This window comes from Helianthus annuus, chromosome 13, assembly GCF_002127325.2.
Source record: "Helianthus annuus cultivar XRQ/B chromosome 13, HanXRQr2.0-SUNRISE, whole genome shotgun sequence".
NCBI lineage: Eukaryota > Viridiplantae > Streptophyta > Magnoliopsida > Asterales > Asteraceae > Helianthus > Helianthus annuus.
The window spans coordinates 126,570,180-126,580,830 of record NC_035445.2 but is presented as its reverse complement, the minus strand read 5'-3'; the positions used below and the strand labels follow the sequence as shown (position 1 = coordinate 126,580,830).

The following is a 10,651-nucleotide window of genomic DNA, read 5'->3' as shown; positions in this document are numbered from 1 at the left end:
AAGGACATAAAGGTTTACAACTGTAGATCTTCTAGAAGGTTGTTTAATGCTTATTGTGCACAGTCATTCGGTTGTAACTGAAACGTGGCATAATCCTAGACACTCATCTGAGTCATGATGATAACACTAACTTGGAGAAGGATCTACCCAAAACCACATTCCACGTGGCAACTCCCCAACCGTTGATCGATATCTACGATCCGTGTGCAAAGATTAACGTAAGGAGATGTAACCACCAAACGGAAAAGCACTTTCTGTTACTCTTTCCGTCGCACCATTTTCCCGCCAAAACCTGTTATAAATAAGACGTTGCAGGTATGATCTCTCCAGTTACACACACTTCACTTTTAGTATTCCTTCTTCTTCTTCATCGAGATCACTATAATTATTCTCACGTCAGAGGGTGGTCACGGAGAGAACCCCCATTCTCCCTGTGGCGAGTCTAACGGCTTTCTGTTTTGCAGTGATCACTGGAGAAGGGATTCAGTTGAACCCCTGAATCAGTGAGAGGATTAACCCTTTTATGCAGAGACTAAACCCCTGATCTGATTGATTCCGGTCATTCTGATCACTGTTTCTTCATTAGCGCCCACCGATTCTTCAATTTCTATTTTCATCTTCTCATTTGATTCATCTCTTCTCATTTCTGTTTCCTATGGCAGAAACTCTGTCAACTCATCCACAAGGTCCTCGGCCAGAGAACAGGGGCAATTTTGCTCATGCCTCCCGTGTCGAAGGAATTGTGGAAGAAGCATCTGATGATAACAATGTCCAGAACAATGTTAATCACGAGAATGATCCTGTTACGCTAGGAATATAACCTGAAATACCAATCAGTTCGATTTTATCTCCTGGTGAAACTCCAATTTCATGCTACGTGAAATCCCAAGGTGCACTAAACGCAGTTTACGCACAACTTTGTGCACAAGTTGCTCGACCTGCAACACAATCACGTAGATCTGCACCTCAAGTACGAGCTCCATCTGCACGTCGAGGGTTGCACTACGATGCACCATCACACATGTTAGTAGAAGATACGGAAGTCTATTCCAGATCTACCACCAAATATGAATCCACTCACTCTGAATCCAGGCGATGAGATCACTGTGATACACTGTATTCTCACAAACGCCAGTCAGTTCATTCACAATTGGGCCCGCATTCTTCTCAGAAACAGGACACCCAAACCGATGAATACGATAGGACATATAAGGAAGACGACAACACAAGTGTTTTTAGTCGATTGCAGAGAGACCACGCAAGCTACTAACCAAAAATCCATGCGTTTTATAACCCAGAAGCGGAGCATGATTACAATCTGATTTACCAACCAGTAGAAGCTGCTGAAAACTCAAAGTTTGTCAACGAGATTGCACTAGCTCCCCTTCAGCGTGTGAAATTACCTTCAAATGTTGGAGAGTTCAACGAATTATCAGATCCTGATGATCATCTGTGCGTATTCACCAACGTAGGATTAGTCAGAGGATGGACACTACCCATGTGGTACCATTTGTTTGTCCAAACTTTAACAGGTGCAGCACATCTGTGGTTTAACAATCTACAAGTGGGGAAGTTAACATCCTGGGTAGATATGAAGGAAAAATTTCTTGTCCATTTCAGTCAACAGCGCAGATCCAATGGAGACTCCGCAGTTGTCATGAACATCTGGAGGAGGGACAATGAAAGCTTGGAAGATTTCATTACAAGGTACAACAAAGACGTGTTGGAAATTGGTGATGTGCATGAGCACTTAATCCGTGCGCAGTTCAAATACGCGATAAGGTGTGATGATATGATAAAAATATTGTTAGGGACGGAAGGTCTGTCGAAAAGTCGGGAAAAGTTGATGGCTGCCGCCAAAGTCTATGCTCAAACAGAGCGCAATTTAAGTTCCAACAGACCACCAATGCCCTAAAACCGCCCCAAGACATGAGCGGAAGCAGTGGTAAGAAATTCAAGAAAAAATGGAAAGACTCAATGTTGGTGCATATTTCGTATGTCTGCCACTGTGCGAATAGTTAGATAGAGCGTATGTTGAATATTGTATAGAATAGGAGAAAGTTGGACATAGTATTGTAATTGTTAAAGTCCATCCGGACGGATGACCATCCGGACGGATGACAATCCGGACGGATGGACATGGTGTAGGTAGTTGTCTATAAATAGGGACTTGGGGTTCCCATTTGGACAAGCTTTTAGTCCCTGAGGGGAGATGTTGTCCAACTGGTCTCGTGGTACTATAACTTTGAGATATGAATAAGAGACCAGATTATAAGTGACTGCTCAATGTCGTATCTATATTCTACTCCTTTCTTAGTCGTAATAAACGTGCCAAACACGTCGTATCGGGACCAAAGCTCCATCAAACTCGCCGGTTCCTGGATTAGTAGTGGTATCAGAGCTACGGTACCGATTTAATCGATCTAACAGTCAGTTAAATCACCCAAAGCTCATCAATTTTGGGTTAAACGGGAGTTTTGACGTTAAAAAAGAGAAAAATCATCAAAATAAAGGTCAATTCACGGATAGATTTTGGAATTGAAGCCATCATTATGTTCGGAATTGAGTCACACACGATCCTTTGAAGTTTCATCATGAAATTCACAAAAATAAAGATTCTGGATCGAAAAAATGCGATTTGGAGTGTTCTGATCGGATGACCATCTGATCGGATGACCATCCGATCGGATGACCCTCCGACCCATGTCATTGTCTTATGTTTAAAAGATTAGTTGGTTTTCACTCGAATGCTCACTCGATCGGATGACCATCCGATCGGATGGCCATCCGACCCACAAAGACAAGTTTGTCCTTTTTGCCATTCTATCTATCGAATGACAATCCGGACAAGAAGACCCATCCGATTGGATGACCATCCGAAAACATGCGATTCGACCAGATGAACAAATGCCTAAAAAAGGCATTTTTTGATCGCAACGACGAGGAGAGTCTCCAAAAAAAATCTGGTGATTGAAAATTTTTTCGGGTTTTTAACGATCAAGCTAGGTTGTTCGGGGACACCATCGGGGGCTTCAGTGAACAAATTTGATGATGCAATCACGGATTGTGGAAATTAGTGGGGTAGTCATGATAATGGTGCAGAATGTTTATCATCTAGGTTATCTGACTATTTATGGGCCAAAACGAATAATCCGCAATGATGAAAAACTAACGTTTTGAGGAAAATTGTCATATTTTCGGCAAAGTCGAGTTTTTCAAAGATAAAAGGGGACTAAATTGCTCAGTTTGAGGGGGAATTCAGTGATAGAGACGTCATAATTTGAAAAAATGAGGGGGAATAAAACTTTCAATGTCATATGTTGAAATTCTAGCATTTTTGAAATTCGTGACACTGCAACATATTCGGGGGGTTTCGACTTCAGATTGTCAGGGGGAATGTTAATCTGATCATGAGTGAAAGTTTCCGAGATCAAGATGATCCGAGGTGTTGATATCTGATCATGGACGAAAGCATCAGAGATCAGAGTGATCATGGATGATAGCTTCTGAGATCTAGATTATCCAAGGAGATGAATCTGATTGTGGACGAATGCTTCAGAGTTCGGATTACATTACCAGATGATTTGTTTTCCGATGAAGATTTGTAGATTGTGGAGAATACCGTTTACACGGATCAATCATTCTTACGGTGCTTAAAGGTGATCACGGTAAACGGGATATCAGATCTTCAGGGGGAACCACGGATTTTAAGTTAACCAGTGGGGTGTTTGAAGTTTCTATCAATTTCCGGTTGAGTTTTTGTACATTCTTAGATCGAGCAAACAGAATGCGAGATTATGGTACTCACATGACATATCAAAAACTGAGCTCGGATGTGATTAAAGTTGAAACAGAGGATGCTGCATTGACTAGTTTCAAATTGGTGATTGTTTGTGAAGGTTGCAGTTTAGCAAATCAGAGGAGAGTCGTGAACTGTGCAAAAGACCTGAAGATTCATTTCAGGGGTAATTAGTGCTTTTCTTTGACAAAGCAAACCCGAATCATCAATCAAGGGGGAAGCTATTGTCAGATCTCAAGATGCCTGATTGAAGTTGCAGAATATTCAAACACGGCTCAAGGTTCTCAAAGTGTTAAAGACGATTCGATAGTGACAGCCGAGGGGGAATCTGTTGGTGCATATTTCGTACGTCTGCCACTGTGCGAATAGTTAGATAGAACGTGTGCTGAATATTGTATAGAATAGGATAAAGTTGGACACGGTATTGTAATTGTCAAAGTCCATCCCGACGGATGACCATCCGGATGGATGGATATGGTGTAGGTAGTTGTCTCTAAATAGGGACTTGGGGTTCCCATTTGGAAAAGATTTTGGTCCCTAAGGGGAGATGTTGTCCAACTGGTCTCGTGGTGCTGTAACTTTCAGATATATGAATAAGAGACCAGATTATAAGTGACTGCTCGGTGTCGTATCTACCTTCTAATACTTTCTTAGTCGTAATAAACACACCGAACACGTCGTATCGGGACTGTAGCTCCGTCAAACTCGCCGGTTACTGGATTAGAAGAATGCCATCTGGTCGGAGGGTCTTCCGTCCGGATGGTCATCCGTCTGGATGACCCAAGCCATCCGACCGGATGAGCTTAACAATTAACGAATCGCTCCCGTATCGTCAAGTTATATATAACATTTACACAAAACTATACATACACACACAGTATAATAACCCTCCTTAAAATATTTTGGACACCCCTAAATATCCTAAAAGATACCCGGTATACGAGAAACGACCCTGAAATACCTTTATTTCAATAAATAACAAATAAAACAAGAAAACTGGGCCGCTCGCGGGCCGCAACCCAGTTAGTAGAAACCGTCGCGGGGCACGAGGTCCCTTCCTTGCCCAGCACACAAACTAGCCACGTGTCCAGACACATGTCGAGACCAGCCATGACTCAGCAAACCCTAAACCGCCCTATACCCGCTCGCGGGCCGCGAAGCCCTGTCCTGTTTCTCTCGCGGGGCGCGAGAAACCCAACGAACAACCCTATAAATAGAGCAGTCGAGCCTTCAGTCCAATTCGTTCAAAACTTTCTCTCTCTCAAATTCTGAATTGAAGAATTTATACTTGGGTATTATACCCGCTAAAATAGCAAAGCTTTGCCTCGATTTAAGTATTATAACCCCGCTTACGTATTAGATACGCTGCCCGATTGATCTAGTGCTCCGTAACGGCTGTCGAGGTTCTGCCCAACGTAGTCGTTGGAGTTCTGTCTCGGGGAGGGTATAACTAATGTAAATTGGGTTATTTTACTAACACGTGTGCATTGTTTAATTAATAGATTATAACCAGGAAGTCACAAGGAAATATCTAAAGTAGTAATGTGAGTAATCTCCTTTTTTAAACTGTTTTTTACAAAACCTCACTTGTTTTACATTATGATTAACAGTGATTGAGTATTTGTAATTCTACAATTATCGACGTTATGTTGGGGTTTTGTATACAAAATTTGTTACTACACTGTGAGTAGTAACACGACCACAAGTCGAGTTGATAGTGCCATGGGTGGTAATTAAACTAAGAACTAGAAACAAATATAATTGCGAGATCGCCCTCAATACTGTAAAATGATAAAACCTGTTTTAATTAAACTAGGATTCACTCACCAGTATTTCTTGCTGATAAAATGTTTTAAACACGGTAACTCTGGTAACTTAGTGTGAAGCCAATAAAAGCCAACTGGAGAGCACTGAAGGCTTAGAAAAGTGGCCATAAAAGTTACCTAATTAAAAAGGAGAATTGTTTTCAATAATTAGAGTTATTCCCTAAAAATATACTAAAATGAAAATCGGGTTTTGTCCCATTTATCTATTATAAATGTATTATCAGAAAAATTTGGGTTTTATCCTATTCATCTATTTTAAACAGAATGGTGTTTAACTCTCATAAAAATATTTCCAAACTACGGTCCTGATGAAAATTTCCGCTGCCAAAATTGATAAACACCGATACCACTGAATGTGTGAAGCTCGCGGCCGCCCACCTCCCGGGTCAAGGGGTCGGGGGTTGTGACAAAAGGTTGTATCAGATCTATGCCACTGATTTAAGCCCTTTAGGTGTTTTTCCAATAACTAAACATTTGCGTTAGGAAATCAATATCTTATGTGTTATCCTATGAACATAAAATCTTAATATGTTTATAATGATTTTTATATCATTCAACAAATTGTGAATTCCCAATATGTGTTACCCATATCTGTGTTTTACAGTTATGACATGCTTAATATTACTAAGATATTAATAATATTATGTCTTAACAAATTTTGTAATATATTTTATATATATATATATATATATATATATATATATATATATATATATTTGTATGAAAATAATCTAGTATGAATCTTATAACATTATCCTTACTATTAAAAACAGAATCTTATGAATAGTATTTGAGAGCAACTGAGGAATTTCACACTGTAACCACACCACATATACTCTTTTTCAACCCTTGCCCAGCGGAAACCACGGTCGTACTGGGTTTCCGGTCACCGCAGCAGCAGTCAACAGCTGCACGGTGGCTAGGGTTTAGTTGTCGTTTCAGGTGATACTAGCGGAAACCGACGGTGATGGTGGTTAGGATATCACCACAGTGAAGATGGCTTCAAGAAACTCCGGTGAAATACCTAGGGTTCCAGCCATATTTCGGCGAGTTTCCGGCAAGGATTAAAGCTTGCATGTACCATGTTCGTGTAGATTGCTGACCGATTCGTCTAAATGTGTTCTTTTCCGTTTGTTAAGGTAAAACATGTCAACCCACCCCACCGATCTCATGATTTCACATGACAACATATCTGCCTATGTTTATTTTTACTCCGGCGACGTCTGGCGGCCTAATAGGTTATAGGAGATGAAGATTGTAAGTTTTGTTATAAATCCCTTTTCTCCATGTTAAAAAGATTTGAAAGTACTGGTAGGCTTGACTATTCAGAAACTTGAAGTTTATTTAGATAATATTAAACATTGAAACCATTTTATTTATATTTTCATTTTGATAGAACTGCTATGCTGAATTTCTAAGTGAAAAGAAAAATCGGTTTTCTAGAGTTCATAAAAGAATTTTGGGGATTATAACCTGCAAGTATTTATAGACTTCAAAACACTGATGTTTTAAGAGCAGTTATGTTAATTTTATTCGAGACCAAATTTCTGGCATGCCAAAGTAGAAGCTATCCTTTTGTTACCTAAATATATTATATTTAGGCTACCGAACTTTGCCGCCATCTCAAGTAATTAAAAATATGTAATTACATGGTTACTTTTATGTAATGTGCTCCCATTTCTTTGAACTGAAAGCATACAACAAAAAATTGGATTACCTTCACTGTCGTAAATTGAATTTATTAGATTTGAGTAAATTAGGTTTTTGGCCCCTGTGGTTATATCACTTTTACTATATTAGCCCAAAATAAGAATTTTTAACATATCTGCCCCCATGGTTTCTATAACTAACCATTTTGGACCCTAAGTCTAGAGATCATGGGGCCAAAATGGTTAGTTATAGAGACCATGGGGGCTAAAATGGTTAGACTTAGGGGCCAAAATGGTTAGTTATAGAGACCATGGGGGCAGATATGTTAAAAATTCTTATTTTGGGCTAATATAGAAAAAAGTGATATAACCACAGGGGCCAAAAACGTAATTTACTCATCAGATTTTGACCAATAAGTTTATATTATGCATCTACACTTTTATGTTTGATGATGAATTTGTGTACAGATTACATTGTCCTGAGTTCAGTTCTTTGTCTGCCAGTTAATTGTTGGCCTTTTGTTTCCTTGAAATTAAATATATGTTAGCAAAGAATATGAAGCTTGGTTAATGTTTGCGTTAAAAAATTTGGTTATTTAGGGGGTGAGTTCTTAGCTTATGTTATAATACTTGTCCGGTTACATTGTTATTGATTGATGTTGTTACACAACCACAACCAGCACATACATACATGTACAATCATTTCCTTCATAAATTTATAAAACAACGTGTTTTATTATTCCCAAATGCAGTTTTGGTTCTAAAAGCTTGATAGTAGTCTGCTCTATACTTCTCATTGATAACTCTAACCTCGGTCTTCTTCCCAACTTATGTGTAGTTTTCAGCAACAAATACTTTCAGTGACATGAAGGTATGCACTCTACCCAAAATTTCTCAGTTAGGCCTGATTTTAAAGCCTTTGTACTATTGATTGTTGTATATTTGTTTCACTGTCCAAAGCACCTTTAAATATTAGTTTTTGATGACGGTATGATCCTTGGTTGTGTTTCTACATGTCGACAGGTGACTGGGTTGTTATGCTGAATGGTAAAAGGGACTAGGCAGGCGTTTAGTATGCAACCGTTGCGGGTATGTACTCATACTCTATGACTTGGCAAGGCATTTGAATCATTTTTGCTTTTACACCAGGGTGTGTAGTCATGTTTTTATAATTGTTCTCCTATATGTACATTATAGCCAAATATATTACCAAACCTGGAAAATGATAAATCTCAAATGGATAACACATAACCAAAGTCACTTCAGGATGAAGTTACTCATGATTATCATCATAGTTGTCACTTGTCAATAGCGGCTATAGCGCTCTATGTAGCGAGGCGACCAAGTGTCGCTATTTGGGTCATAGTTTACATATGAAACATCTTTGCCACTATACAATACTAATAGTCGATGGTTCTTAACTTAACAACTTGAAATTGGCATGGGCATATTAATTCGCCTAACATATAATATAATATCAAATATTCTTACTGCGAAAAGTTCATGAATCGAAGCCAATGCGCATTAAATTTCGTCAAATTTTCTGCTTCCTCCGAGCAAGTAGATGATGATGTCGCGTTCGCAGTTTGCTTAGGACAAAGGAAAAAATTCCTTGAACCTAACTGGATCAACTTTTCATCCGGATCTAATCCTGTTTAGTAACCAATTTATAAAAAAATCAATTTCATAACTAATAAGTAATCATATGCACTATATGTCATGTTTTAAAATTAGATAAACACTAGCTTACTTTCTAAGCTAATTTCGTCAAATTTTCTGCTTCCCCCGAGCAAGTAGATGATGATGTCGCGTTCACAGTTCGCTTAGGACAAAGGAAAAGTTCATGAATCGAAGCCAATGCGCATTAAATTTCGTCAAATTTTCTGCTTCCTCCGAGCAAGTAGATGAGGATGTCGCGTTCGCAGTTCGCTTAGGACAAAGGAAAAAATTCCTTGAACCTAACTGGATCAACTTTTCATCCGGATCTAAACCTGTTTAGTAACCAATTTATAAAAAAATCAATTTCATAACTAATAAGTAATCATATGCACTATATGTCACGTTTTAAAATTAGATAAACACTAGCTTACTTTCTAAGCTAATTTGCGAGTAATGGAGACCGAAACTAGACGGATCAAGTGACGATAAAACCGGTCACTTGCATACCTTAGAGTAGAACCGTAGAGCGTCCGCAATAAGATCCCTCATAGTCGTCAGACCCTTGTCGCCGTTGATGTGTGTAAAATGCAACATATAAAACACATCAATTAAGGCATAAAACTAACCCTTTTTAAGTACTAATGTTGGAAAAAAAATGTTTTTGTCTTCCTTTTGTATTTTCAGGATGAAATGAGCTCAAAATCACAAAAGAAGCAAAAAGACCACTAATTCTACCATAAATACAAGAAAAGGAACAAAAGTGGACTGCCCGGACCCTCAACGGCACCTCCCAAGGCAAAAAGAAGGAAACAGAGTCTGAACACGCCCCGTGTCCAGCGAACACGGGGGCGTGCCCAGGAAGCAGCAGAAAAGACAAACCAGTAGAAGCTTCCATTGCCCACCACGGGGCCGTGTCCAGCGAGCACGGGGGCGTGGTGAAAGTACAGCAGGCGCATTAATTGTAATTCGCAATTACAATTAATGAAGAGAGAGAGTGTCAGGCGGGCACGGGGCCGTGTCCAGCGGACACGGGGCCGTGTCCAGCCTTCTGTTCAGCCTATAACTAGAGGAGCTTGGCTTCATTCTCTCTCATCCCTTGGCACACCACCTCTCTCACACTTCATCCACCACCCACCACCACCATAACACCATCATCCACCACCATCATCCATTGTCCATCGTAGAGTGTGTGAGTCGTCTCGGGATCCAAGATTGATCGTAAGAGTTCTTGACAATCAAGGCCATGTTTGCCTAAGTCTCTTACATCACTTGGTGAAGACAAGTGTTTAGTATAATACTTTTTATTTTTAATCTTTTGCACTTTTTATTTGGTTTTGTATTAATGACTTTAATAACTAGTTACTTATGTTGAAGGTGATCTTTCCTTATCGTTTGTCCGTGGTGTCTTGGCGTTATTTTACTGTCTATATAAAATAAAAGATTTTCACCATTCATATCTCCACGGTCTATATGGAGGTATGTTGGCTACCTGGTCGGGGGTTAAGGGAACGGTTTGGTAAGGGTCTTGCCCTTGTTCAGCGTTTAGAGGTCCTGCTTGGGACCTGGGTCAAATTTAGTAGGATCTCCTTCAATGCCCATAGGTATTGGATGGCGGGGATCCAAACTCTTTGACCCCCTCATAAGTTAACTACTATTAATACTATAACCCGGCTATTTAGGACTGTATCCCTGCTGACTCAGACTACTTAGCCGAGGGT

The 10,651-nt window shown here is 39.6% G+C and overlaps 1 long non-coding RNA gene across 1 annotated transcript; it reads right to left on the bottom strand.

Moving 5' to 3' along the window:
* Positions 1-8,704: 8,704 nt before the first annotated feature.
* LOC118485706 lies at positions 8,705-9,498 on the bottom strand. The gene is made up of 3 exons (XR_004877589.1): positions 9,365-9,498; positions 9,025-9,265; positions 8,705-8,925 (listed from the first exon to the last, which is right to left on the bottom strand). It is a non-coding gene; the product is annotated as an uncharacterized LOC118485706 (long non-coding RNA).
* Positions 9,499-10,651: the final 1,153 nt, after the last annotated feature.